General features: G+C 52.8%; 2 protein-coding genes across 5 annotated transcripts in view; one reads left to right on the forward strand and one right to left on the reverse strand.

The window, feature by feature from the left end:
- The window catches only part of PRIMA1 (proline rich membrane anchor 1), a 77,773-nt gene extending 72,617 nt beyond the window's left edge, over positions 1–5,156 (reverse strand). For 2 of the 3 annotated variants that reach the window (XM_069951063.1, XM_069951062.1), the window contains exon 1: positions 4,161–5,152. The gene's annotated coding sequence lies outside the window, so the exon portion shown is untranslated. Of the gene's footprint in view, positions 1–4,160 lie in introns of all 3 variants that reach the window. The other variant, XM_069951064.1, reaches the window with a different exon arrangement.
- The window catches only part of FAM181A (family with sequence similarity 181 member A), a 97,135-nt gene that overhangs the window by 14,645 nt on the left and 68,532 nt on the right, over positions 1–13,958 (forward strand). For both annotated transcript variants that reach the window (XM_069951057.1, XM_069951055.1), the window contains exon 3: positions 4,305–5,292. The gene's annotated coding sequence lies outside the window, so the exon portion shown is untranslated. The remainder of the gene's footprint in view (positions 1–4,304; positions 5,293–13,958) is intronic.

Raw genomic sequence — 13,958 nt, forward strand, 5'->3', positions numbered from 1 at the left:
CCTCCTATAAGAAACAGCAGAGGATGGGACCCCCCCACCAATCCTATAAGAGACAGCAGAGGATGGGACCCCCCCCTCCTATAAGAGACAGCAGAGGATGGGACCCCCCCCCCCTCCTATAAGAGACAGCAGAGGATGGGACCCCCCCCTCCTATAAGAGACAGCAGAGAATGGGACCCCCCCCCCTCCTATAAGAGACAGCAGAGGATGGGAACCCCCCCACCCCACCACCAATCCTATAAGAGACAGCAGAGGATGGGACACCCCCCCTCCTATGAGACAGCAGAGGATGGGACCCCCCCCCCCCTCCTATAAGAGACAGCAGAGGATGGGACCCCCCCCCTCCTATAAGAGACAGCAGAGAATGGGACCCCCCCACCCCACCACCAATCCTATAAGAGACAGCAGAGGATGGGACCCCCCCCACCAATCCTATAAGAGACAGCAGAGGATGGGACACCCCCCTCCTATAAGAGACAGCAGAGGATGGGACCCCCCCCCCCCACCACCACCACCAATCCTATAAGAGACAGCAGAGGATGGGACCCCCCCCCCCCCCCCACCACCACCACCAATCCTATAAGAGACAGCAGAGGATGGGACACCCCCCTCCTATAAGAGACAGCAGAGGATGGGACCCCCCCCCCACCACCACCACCACCAATCCTATAAGAGACAGCAGAGGATGGGACCCCCCCCCCCCCCACCAATCCTATAAGAGACAGCAGAGGATGGGACCCCCCCCCCTCCTATAAAATACAGCAGAGGATGGGACACCCCCCTCCTATAAGAGACAGCAGAGGATGGGACCCCCCCCCCCCAATCCTATAAGAGACAGCAGAGGATGGGGCACCCCCCTCCTATAAGAGACAGCAGAGGATGGGACACCCCCCCCTCCTATAAGAGACAGCAGAGGATGGGACCCCCCCTCCTATAAGAGACAGCAGAGAATGGGACCCCCCCCCCATCCCATAAGAGACAGCAGATGATGGGACCCCCCACCAATCCTATAAGAGACAGCAGAGGATGGGACCCACCCCAATCCCATAAGAGACAGCAGGGGATGGGACCCCCCACCAATCCTATAAGAGACAGCAGAGGATGGACCCCCCCCCCCCCCAACCAATCCTATAAGAGACAGCAGAGGATGGGACCCCCACCACCACCAATCCTATAAGAGACAGCAGAGGATGGACCCCCCCCCCCACCAATCCTATAAGAGACAGCAGAGGATGGGACCCCCCACCAATCCTATAAGAGACAGCAGAGGATGGGACCCCCCCCCCCCGTCCCGTAAAAGACAGCAGAGGATGGGACCCCCCATCCCATAAGAGACAGCAGAGGATGGGACCCCCCCCCCATCCTATAAGAGACAGCAGAGGATGGGACCCCCCCCCACCAATCCTATAAGAGACAGCAGAGGATGGGACCCCCCTCTCCCAGGAGAGACAGCAGAGGATGGGACCCCCCCCCCTCCTATAAGAGACAGCAGAGAATGGGACACCCCCCCCCCCCTCCTATAAGAGACAGCAGAGGATGGGACCCCCCTCTCCCAGGAGAGACAGCAGAGGATGGGACCCCCCTCTCCCAGGAGAGACAGCAGAGGATGGGACCCCCCTCTCCCAGGAGAGACAGCAGAGGATGGGACCCCCCTCTCCCAGGAGAGACAGCAGAGGATGGGACCCCCCTCTCCCAGGAGAGACAGCAGAGGATGGGACCCCCCTCTCCCAGGAGAGACAGCAGAGGATGGGACCCCCCTCTCCCAGGAGAGACAGCAGAGGATGGGACCCCCCTCTCCCAGGAGAGACAGCAGGGCTATTGTTGACATAACACACTGTGGTACCAGATGACACCAGGACTGTGAAACGCCCCCCCCCCCCCCCCCCCCCCCCCCCCGTCTCCAGCTGCATCTCACTTCTCTGCATGGAGATTCTATATTCTTCTGGATTTTCTCCTAAACTTTTCCGACTTATGACCATAATATATGTGTGTATATATGTATATGTGTGTGATTTTATATATATATATATTATAATATATAGAGAGAGATGATAGATATGTGTGTGTTATATATGTGAGACTAGGCTGTGAACCAGAGGGGGCAGGAATGAGGGGGGGTGAAGCGGTCAGGTGGCATTGGGATAGTGAGATTAGATTGTCAGCTCTTGGGGTGGGGATGATGGGAGTTACACATTGGGATAGTGAGATTAGATTGTCAGCTCTTGGGGTGGGGATGATGGGAGTTACACAGTTGGTTAGTGAGATTAGATTGTCAGCTCTTGGGGTGGGGATGATGGGAGTTACACATTGGGATAGTGAGATTAGATTGTCAGCTCTTGGGGTGGGGATGATGGGAGTTACACAGTTGGTTAGTGAGATTAGATTGTCAGCTCTTGGGGTGGGGATGATGGGAGTTACACAGTTGGTTAGTGAGATTAGATTGTCAGCTCTTGGGGTGGGGATGATGGGAGTTACACAGTTGGTTAGTGAGATTAGATTGTCAGCTCTTGGGGTGGGGATGATGGGAGTTACACATTGGGATAGTGAGATTAGATTGTCAGCTCCTGGGGGTGGGGATGATGGGAGTTACACATTGGGATAGTGAGATTAGATTGTCAGCTCTTGGGGTGGGGATGATGGGAGTTACACATTGGGATAGTGAGATTAGATTGTCAGCTCTTGGGGTGGGGATGATGGGAGTTACACAGATGGTTAGTGAGATTAGATTGTCAGCTCTTGGGGTGGGGATGATGGGAGTTACACATTGGGATAGTGAGATTAGATTGTCAGCTCTTGGGGTGGGGATGATGGGAGTTACACAGTTGGTTAGTGAGATTAGATTGTCAGCTCTTGGGGTGGGGATGATGGGAGTTACACGGTTGGTTAGTGAGATTAGATTTTCAGCTCTTGGGGTGGGGATGATGGGAGTTACACGGTTGGTTAGTGAGATTAGATTGTCAGCTCTTGGGGTGGGGATGATGGGAGTTACACGGTTGGTTAGTGAGATTAGATTGTCAGCTCTTGGGGTGGGGATGATGGGAGTTACACGGTTGGTTAGTGAGATTAGATTGTCAGCTCTTGGGGTGGGGATGATGGGAGTTACACAGTTGGTTAGTGAGATTAGATTGTCAGCTCTTGGGGTGGGGATGATGGGAGTTGGTTAGTGGGATTGTTGGGGTAGTGGGGTTACATTGTGAGAGTGTGTGAGGGCAGGGGTAATGGTCATAGTAAGATTAGATTGTCAGCTCTTAGGGTAATTGCCACCTGTGTACTGCGCTACAGAAGCGTTGGCGGCCATGGAAGTAATGAACAGATGTCCTGATAACCTCTCATCACAGGCCACATGGCCGATACAACCTCAGTAATTATAATGGAGGGGGGAGTGAGCAGCTTTACATACAATGGCGGCGGGTGTCTATATTGTAACATTTTGCCCCCGACTCTGTTCCTGTTAGTGGGGCAGAGATGCCGGACCCCTGCGCTCTGGCTATGGACACAGTTTGCGCCATGCTACGTACCCCGTAACCACGCCCCTTTTTACAACAACAATAAAGATGGCTCCATGTTTCTAAGTTGTCTTTTTCGCCTGTAACATTCTGATATAACTGTCCCCAACTTGTGGCTGTCTAGCTGTTGCAGAACTACAACTCCCAGCATGCAGCTTATCTGTTATCCTATTGGATGCCATGGTAGTTATGCTCGCCGCCATGGAGAGTGGTCACAGATGACTAAACTTTGCGCCCCACTCCTTCCCTGTACTGGATCTGAGCTCTCTGACTACAGTTTCTGTGACTTCTGCCAAATCTGAGGCGGCTTTGTCCCTGGAGATTGTTTTCTGCTGAGGATGCATAAGGTGCACTGTTTACATTGCTCGCTTTCCTTGGAAGGATTCCTTAACTCTTTACCTGCAGGAATTGCTTGGAGCAGCTCAATCTACACAATGGGCATGGGCAAGCCTGGCAGAGGAGGACAGGGCAGCAGAGCTGGGCTCATGGAGCTCAGGGATGTGGGGCTGACAGTAGTAGTAGTCGTAGTCAGTTGTGGGCAGAGTTGTTCTCATTTTGTGTAAAGTTTCCAGATCTGTTGTATCCAGCAAGAAGCAACATTGTAACAAATGTAACAATACACAACAATAACAGCAAGGGAAGGAGCTGACTTACCTCTATGGTTGTTGGGGTCTTGGGGTCTCCAGATTCCTCCTGTCCCTTCAGGGGAAAGTTAGCAGTGAGTGGGGAAGCAGGTCCTCCCCTGCCGGTGGTTATATCTCCCATGTCTCACTCCAGCTTGCCTTCATCTTCTTGTAGTTCTTGGACAGTAAAGAACCTCCCGGCCGACCCAAGAGCAGAGAAGCCGAGCCTGGAGGGGTCTATGAAGATTGTAAAAGTGCAGCTGACTCACAGGCAAGGACTTCCAGAGGCACAGCAGGCTGGGAACCCTCCCAACAAGGTAACCGCTTCCATGCTGCCTCCAAACTGCAATGTGCAGAGAACTCCAGAGCAGAACTCCCGGAGCTGCTGAGGCTGAAGAATGCAGAACTCCAGGTCACATACCCAGGAGCTGAGGCTGGAGAATGCAGAACTCCAGAGCAGAACTCCTGGAGCTGCTGAGGCTGGAGAATGCAGAACTCCAGGTCACATACCCAGGAGCTGAGGCTGGAGAATGCAGAACTCCAGAGCAGAACTCTCGGAGCTTCTGAGGATGGAGAATGCAGAACTCCAGGTCACATACCCAGGAGCTGAGGCTGGAGAATGCAGAACTCCAGAGCAGAACTCTCGGAGCTTCTGAGGATGGAGAATGCAGAACTCCAGGTCACATACCCAGGAGCTGAGGCTGGAGAATGCAGAACTCCAGAGCAGAACTCTCGGAGCTTCTGAGGATGGAGAATGCAGAACTCCAGGTCACATACCCAGGAGCTGAGGCTGGAGATTGCAGAACTACAGAGCAGAACTCCAGGAGCTGCTGAGGCTGGAGGATGCAGAACTATAGAGCAGAACTCCAGGAGCTGCTGAGGCTGGAGGATGCAGAACTACAGAGCAGGGGCTGGCTGCCATCTATCCTCAGCATACTGCAGTGATTTCTCCTCCACATCTCTCGAGTCCATTGTGGATTTGGCACTCAGTGCTGTGTGATTGTTCCGCTTTTCTAGAGCCACATGATCTTGGATAGGTGGAGGGAGCTGCTCCACTCCCCACTCCCCCTGCTCAGAGGGGGGATGCCCCTGCACCTGATGGAGGGAGGAGGAGGAGGGGGATCCTGGAATCGCTCCAGACACCAGGCTTCTCACAAGTACAGGTGAACTACAAGCCCAGGACCCAGCATGGACACTGGAGGGGAGAGGACACTGGGGGTTGTAGTACATTGCACGTGGCTAGGCATCCTGCTTGGAAAACCCAAGAAGTTGTACTGTGCATCTATCCAAATTAGCCCAGGAAACTTGCAGCCATGATATTATATAACTTACTGAGATGCATGTGCAAGACTGTGTTTAACCCCTACAAGTTATAGGTAGAGTATAGAAGTGGCCATACAGAGAGCAGGGCCATGTGGGGAGGACAGTATAAGAAGGGGGAGAGCTTGGCCCCTTCACTCCCTCTATTCCCAAAATAAGGTCCGAAGAAACGTAAAGAAAAAACAGCTGCAGTGCCGACATTGACCACTAGGTGCGCTGCGTCCCCTTGTCTGGTTGCTGTATACTGTGCAATCTATGGAGTGTGTTATCCATCATAGAAGCAGCATGCACCATGAGACAAGGCGTCTGGGGATATATAGTAGAATCCTAACAATCCAGTCTGGGAATACCCCCCCCCCCCCCCCCCCCAGAAAGCTGCAAATTACTTTATGTGTCCATGTATGAAGGTAATGGGTCAGGGGGCTCTCCATCAAGGGGATAAGCAGCATATAGGCAGCTGCTATGAGGCCCATTAAAAGGGAAGCCATAGGTCATAGTGACCTCTTGACCCACAGGCAAATGTGCAAGGAGTCCCCCTCCGCAAAGTGTACAATGGAGGCCACGAAGAGAAGGGGCCGCTGTCTTGTTGGGAGATGGTGTAAATCCAGAGGGGGCACAGCTGGAAGTCTACAGGGCTTGCTCTTTACTCCATTGGTCAGTGCACAGGTTGACACATAGCTGCAATACCGCACCCAAACTGATGGCAAGAGTGGAGCTGTTTATGGAAGAAGGCAACTATGGTTCTTATTCTGGACAAACCCTAAAAGTCCCTTTCAGTCTTTCAGGTATTTTATAATCCAGGTGTTAGGATGAGTTTTATACCCCTGTAGCTGCCATCTTGTTTCACCTTCCTCTGTTGGTAACTTGATGGTGTAATATCCTTTGATATGTATTTAGTGCTCTTACTGCATTCTCCCTGCTCCTTCCCTGCATTTCCCCTGCAGCCTCCCCACACCCTCCCTGCATCCTTCCCACATTCTCCCTGCATCCTCCCTGCACCCCCCTGCATCCTCCCCACACCCTCCCTGCATCCTTCCCACATTCTCCCTGCACCCTCCCCACACCCTCCCTGCATCCTTCCCACATTCTCCCTGCACCCCTCTGCATCCTCCTGCATCCTCCCCACACCCTCCCTGCATCCTTCCCACATTCTCCCTGCACCCTCCCTGCATCCTTCCCACATTCTCCCTGCATCCTCCCTGCACTCTTCCTGCATTCTCCCTTCAGCCTCCCCACACCCTCCCTTCATCCTTCCTGCATCCCCCTGCATCCTCCCTGTATATTCCCTGCATTCTTACCACATCCCCCTGCATCCTCTCAGCATCCCCTTAACTCCCTGCATCCACCCAGCATCCCCTGCATCCTCCATGCATCCCCTGCACCCTCCCAGCATCCCTCTGCATCCTCCCAGCATCCCTCTGCATCCCCCTGCATCCTCCCAGTATCCCCCCTGCATCCTCCCAGCATCCCCCTGTATCCTCCTAGCATCTCCCAGCATCCCCCTGCATCCTCCCAGCATCCCCCCTGTATCCTCCAAGCATCCCTCTGTATCCTCCTTGCATCCCCCTGCATCCCCTGCATCCTCCCAGCATCCCCCTGCATCCTCCCTGTATATTCCCTGCATCCTCCCTAAACTTCCCCGCATCCATCCTGCATTCCTCCCGCATCCCCCTGTATCCTCCCTGCATCCTTACCGCATCCCCCTGCATCCTCTCAGCATCCCCTTAACTCCCTGCATCCTCCCAGCATCCCTCTGCATCCTCCCAGCATCCCCCTGCATCCTTCCTGCATCCTTCTGCATCCTCCCAGTATCCCCCCTGTATCCTCCCTGCATCCCCCTGCATCCTCCCAGCATCCCCCCTGTATCCTCCAAGCATCCCTCTGTATCCTCCCTGCATCCCCCGCATCCTCCCTGCACCCCTCTGCATCCCCTTCACCCTCCCTGCATCCTCCCAGCATCCCCCTGCATTCTCCCAGCATCCCCCTGCATGCTCCCTGAATCCTCCCTGCACCCCATGTATCCTCCTAGCATCCCCCTGTATCCTCCCTGCCTCCCCCCTGTATCCTCTCTGCATCTCCCTGTATCCTCCCTGCATCTCCCTGTATCCTCCCTGCATCCCCCTGTATCCTCCCTGCATCCCCCTGTATCCTCCCTGCATCTCCCTGTATCCTCCCTGCATCTCCCTGTATCCTCCCTGCATCCCCCTGTATCCTCCCTGCACCCCCTGTATCCTCCCAGCATCTCCCTGTATCCTCCCTGCACCCCCTGTATCCTCCCAGCATCCCCCTGTATCCTCCCAGCATCCCCCTGTATCCTCCCTGCCTCCCCCCTGTATCCTCCCTGCATCCCCCTGTATCTTTCCTGCATCCCCCTGTATCCTCCCTGCATCTCCCTGTATCCTCCCTGCATCCCCCTGTATCCTCCCTGCATCCCCCTGTATCCTCCCTTCATCCCCCTGTATCCTCCCTGCATCTCCCTGTATCCTCCCTGCATCTCCCTATATCCTCCCTGTATCCCCCCTGCATCTCCCTGTATCCTCCCTGCCTCCCCCTGTATCCTCCCTGCATCTCCTTGTATCCTCCCTGTATCCTCCCTGCATCTCCCTGTATCCTCCCTGCATCCCCCTGTATCCTCCCTTCATCCCCCTGTATCCTCCCTGCATCCCCCTGTATCCTCCCTTCATCCCTCTGTATCCTCCCTTCATCCCCCTGTATCCTCCCTGCATCCCCCTGTATCCTCCCTGCATCTCCCTATATCCTCCCTGCATCTCCCTGCATCCCCCTATATCCTCCCTGTATCCCCCCTGCATCTCCCTGCATTCTCCCTGCTTCCCCCTGCATCCTCCCTGCACCCCCGTATCCTCCCAGCATCCCCCTGTATCCTCCCTGCCTCCCCCCTGTATCCTCCCTGCATCTCCCTGTATCCTCCCTGCATCCCCCTGTATCCTCCCTGCATCCCCCTGTATCTTCCTTCATCTCCCTGTATCCTCCCTGCATCCCCCTGTATCCTCCCGGCATCTCCCTGTATCCTCCCTGCATCCCCCTGTATCCTCCCTGCATCCCCCTGTATCCTCCCTGCATCCCCCTGTATCCTCCCTGCATCCCCCTGTATCCTCCCAGCATCCCCCTGTATCCTCCCTGCCTCCCCCCTGTATCCTCCCTGCCATCCCCCTGTATCCTCCCTGCATCCCCCTGTATCCTCCCTGCACCCCCTATATCCTCCCTGTATCCCCCCTGCATCTCCCTGTATCCTCCCTGTATCCTCCCTGCCTCCCCCTGTATCCTCCCTGCATCCCCCTGTATCCTCCCTGCATCCCCCTGTATCCTCCCTGCATCCCCCTGTATCCTCCCTGCATCCCCCTGTATCCTCCCTGCATCCCCCTATATCCTCCCTGCATCTCCCTGTATCCTCCCTGCATCCCCCTGTATCCTCCCTGCATCCCCCTGTATCCTCCCTGCATCCCCCTGTATCCTCCCTTCATCCCCCTGTATCCTCCCTGCATCCTCCTATATCCTCCCTGCATCTCCCTGTATCCTCCCTGCATCCCCCTGTATCCTCCCTGCATCTCCCTGTATCCTCCCTGCATCCCCCTATATCATCCCTGCATCCCCCTGTATCCTCCCTGTATCCTCCCTGCATCCCCCTATATCCTCCCTGCATCTCCCTGTATCCTCCCTGCATCCCCCTATATCCTCCCTGCATCTCCCTGTATCCTCCCTGCATCTCCCTGTATCCTCCCTGCATCCCCCTGTATCCTCCCTGCACCCCCTATATCCTCCCTGCATCTCCCTGTATCCTCCCTGTATCCTCCCTGCATCCCCCTGTATCCTCCCTGCATCCCCCTGTATCCTCCCTGTATCCTCCCTGCATCCCCCTGTATCCTCCCTGTATCCTCCCTGCATCTCCCTGCATCCCCCTGTATCCTCCCTGTATCCTCCCTGCATCTCCCTGTATCCTCCCTGCATCCCTCTGTATCTCCCTGTATCCTCCCTGCATCCCCCTGTATCCTCCCTGTATCCTCCCTGCATCTCCCTGTATCCTCCCTGCATCCCCCTGTATCCTCCCTGCATCCCCCTGTATCTCCCTGTATCCTCCCTGCATCCCCCTGTATCCTCCCTGCATCCCCCTGTATCCTCCCTGCATCTCCCTGTATCCTCCCTGCATCCCCCTGCATCTCCCTGTATCCTCCCTGCATCCCCCTGTATCCTCCCTGTATCCTCCCTGCATCCCCCTGTATCCTCCCTGCATCCCCCTGTATCCTCCCTGTATCCTCCCTGCATCCCCCTGTATCCTCCCTGTAGCCTCCGCTCATGATCAATCTCATCTATACATTACCGCTCTATTCTTCTCCCACCAGGCAGATTTAGATCAGCATTGGATACAGATGTATAGTATATATAGCACAGTATTATGTATAGTATACAGTAGCACAGTATTATATATAGTATATAGCACAGTATTATGTATAGTATATAGCACAGTATTATGTATAGTATATAGCACAGTATTATGTATAGTATATAGCACAGTATTATGTATAGTATATAGCACAGTATTATGTACAGATGTATAGTATATAGCACAGTATTATGTATAGTATATAGCACAGTATTATGTATAGTATATAGCACAGTATTATGTACAGATGTATAGTATATAGCACAGTATTATGTATAGTATATAGCACAGTATTATGTATAGTATATAGCACAGTATTATGTACAGATGTATAGTATATAGCACAGTATTATGTACAGATGTATAATATATAGCACAGTACTATGTATAGTATACACAGTAGCACAGTATTATATATAGTATATAGCACAGTATTAGGTACAGATATATAGCATAGTAAAGTACACTATGGGGTCTGAGATTAGGAGCAGGCTCGTGTCAGAGATTCAGTGTCGAGATTCAGATCAACTCGTGTCAGAAAGTGACAGAGATTTGTGATTTACGTCTATAAAAAGTCTTCCAGTACTTATCAGCTGCTGTATGTCCTACAGGAAGTGGTGTATTTTCTCCAGTATGACACAGTGCTCTCTGCTGCCACCTTTGTCCATGTCAGGAACTGTCCAGAGCAGCAGCAAATCCCCATAGAAAACCTCTCCTGCTCTGGACAGTTCCTGACATGGACAGAGGTGGCAGCAGAGAGCACTGTGTCAGACTAGAGAGAATACTGCAGGACATACAGCAGCTGATAAGTACTGGAAGACTGGAGAGTTTTTAATAGAAGTAAATGACAAATCTCTGGCACTTTCTGACACCAGTTGATTCGAAAGAAACCATTTTTGCTTTAGTTCCCCTTTAATGGAACTCTTTAACCTCTGATGTATGTAAAGATATATAAGGTTCCCATAGACTTAAAAAAAGATTTAAAAAATCCCCTATAACGTCATGAAACAGACAATCCCTTTAAGAACTGTACCTACATGCAGCTTTATTAGCAGTAAGACAAAATTACAAAATTAGTCGTCAGTCCCTGCAAGAGGTTCTGCAGCAGCTATTGACGGCACAGACATATTGATGAAGATGATGAAAGCGGGAGAGTATACGGGACCTTTAATATGAAGTCATTGTGTCCTGGAAGAATTGGCTGCAATATCTCAGCCTTTTGAGCCCCCAGGCCACGTTCTCTTTCATCTACTGCCATGTATGTAGATGGCCAAGTGGATTATGGTCGGTGTTGAGCACAAGTGCTGAAATAGCTTGAGGAAGCGCAGGAATCGTGTCCGTCCTTCACTGAAAAACTATACAACTCAACCATCAAGATACATTAAGGCTGGGGCGGACGTTCCTGCAGGAGCCGGCGACTAAGCTCCAGGATTAATGTATTAGACCACGTGAGCGCGCGTGCAGGAAGCGCATGAGAGACCGCTGACATCTACACGATTATTGATATTGTCATAAAATACACAATCTATATAGAATGTGCCCCCCTACCAGATATATGCAGCATTACAGCCCTGCTGGGGGGGTCTGCATTGTACAGGGGGAGACCCCATGTGGGAGTCCCAGGATATGATTGTGGTCCCAGGTTATGGTGGGGATCCTGGGTTATGGTGGGGGTCCCAGGATATGATTGTGGTCCCAGGTTATGGTGGGGGTCCTGGGTTATGGTGGGGGTCCCAGGATATGATTGTGGTCCCAGGTTATGGTGGGGGTCCCAGGATATGATTGTGGTCCCAGGTTATGGTGGGGGTCCCAGGATATGATTGTGGTCCCAGGTTATGGTGGGGGTCCTGGGTTATGGTGGGGGTCCCAGGATATAATTGTGGTCCCAGGTTTTGGTGGGGGTCCTATGTTATCATGGGGGTCCCAGAATATGGTTATAGTGGGGGGCCCAGGAAATGGTGGGGCATGCTATCCAATGGTGTCACTTATACTCTAACCTTGTCTGCCTGTGTTATATGGGGGGAGGGGGGGGCTGGGGGAGAATGTGCCCCAATATAGTAGTTAGGCCCCCTCTGTGCATCTATATAGTAGTTAGGCCCCCTCTGTGCATCTATATAGTAGTTAGGCCCCTCTGTGCATCTATATAGTAGGTAGGACCCCTCTGTGCATATATATAGTAGTTAGGACCCCTCTGTGTAGGTAGTATCCCCATGTAGCTTATTCCCCCATAGGTAGCCTCCCTGGTAGGTAGATTCTCCTGTAGGTACCCCCCCCCCCCAGTAGTATGTCGTATACTGCATATAGGCATCCTCTGTAAGTTAACCTTTCCTGTAAGTTACCTTACAAGGGGGTGCCTACATTTGTGGGAAGGGGTTAACTTGCCCCCATGTAGGCAGTCCTTAGTAAACTAACCCCCACCCCCCCATGTAGGTGTCCCCCTGTAAGTTAATAACCCCCCTCCCCATGTAAGCACCCCCACATTACTCACCTAGCTGGTGATCAGGGCATAAGAGTGATTGGCAGGACGGGGAGCTAGTGGCTCCTCACCCTGGTAATCCCAGCCCTACTGTGAGTGATGAGTTATCCTGATCAGTTAAAGGGCCAGGAGAGTTGGGAGGCTATTTGTAGTCCCTGGGGGCCCCACTCAGACATTGAGCTCTGCAGATGATGTCAACACAGGGTCCTTTACAGTATTGGGCCACACGCTACGGCTGCCATGCCAGTTATAACCCGCCTCTGGATGCACACACACATATATCAGGGAGGAGTAGACTCCATTCACCTTTCCTGGGTCAGCCACCCCTTAGCCTGACTTGGCTGATAACAGGGAGCAATAGACTGAAATTAAAATACACAGACAAGACGGAGAGCAGGAGTAAGATCCCCTTAATAATATCATCTGCTTTGTCTAGTGTAATTCAGGCATTCCCAGCCAATGACCCGATTACCCAGCCCACACCCCAGCACTTAAAGGGACTGTGCACGGTCCCGGCCGATAATGTGCAGAGCTGGGGGGTGGGGAGGAGCAGCAGAGCCGAGTGCTCCATGTGTGACTGCGCCTAATACTGCAATATCATACATCTCTCATGGAAGATTGTGGCCGTCCATAGACGTGTAAAGCTGAGAACTCTCACATTTCTGACAGGATGGAGGTCAATGGGTTCAGAGCAGCTGGGATTCATTGACTGCTGAGGTTCTAGGGCCACGTCATCTGTCACTTCATGGCGAGCAGCGCCGCAGCCATTAACCTGATTGGCCGTGAAATGTCTTTGCGTCGGTCAATTACTGCAGATTAGAGCGATTCTATTTGCATCGGAATTTGTCGTCTTGTTTCCAGGAGGGGCGATTCCTCCAGAATTAGTGATGATGTGATTATTGTGGGGGATCCCTGCACCTCATTCTATTGACATAAAGGGGGGCCATACCACTGCCGTGGGGCGGGGGGAGCCATAAGCTGATTCCACCCCCCCACCGTCCACATTGCAGCATTGGGGGAAGTATCCTAGCAGTGGGGGACCCCTTTATAGTCACAGGTGGATGATGACCCATTGCATTACAATAGCATTCTCTAACCTGTATAACTACAACTCCCAGCATGCCCTGACAGCCAGAGGAGTTGTAGTTTTGCAGCTGGAGAGCCACATATTGGGCAGAGGAGCATTTCCGGATCTACATCCAGTGCATTATGGGAATCTGCGTCTGATTTTGTGTGAGTTCAGTTCATCTGGTTGGATTTCTGTCGACCCCATGCGGATGAATGTCACCAACAAATCTGCTGCGTGTGAATGAGCCCAGAGCCATGATGAGGCCGGACACTACCATGTAGGCTTTCTTCACACTGAGGAAGATGGAGGGTCTTGTTGGCTGGATAGGGGGAGTGATGGACCAGGGTCAGGGGTCAGGACTGGGCTGGGCTCTCCTCTTTGAATAATTATTGGCAGTAAGCAGAGAACACAGGATCCCAACCCTCAGCGATCTGCTGGGATACAAGCCTGCAGCGCCCCCACAGGATATATGAACCATTCCATCAATGTGCTGTCTGTGTAATAGAGGACGGGTCCTCCAGGGCAGGAGACGCTCTTTATAACCTCTCTCGAATCCTGATCAGAC

The sequence above is a fragment of the Dendropsophus ebraccatus genome, chromosome 13, assembly GCF_027789765.1.
Source record: "Dendropsophus ebraccatus isolate aDenEbr1 chromosome 13, aDenEbr1.pat, whole genome shotgun sequence".
In the NCBI taxonomy this organism is placed as follows: domain Eukaryota; kingdom Metazoa; phylum Chordata; class Amphibia; order Anura; family Hylidae; genus Dendropsophus; species Dendropsophus ebraccatus.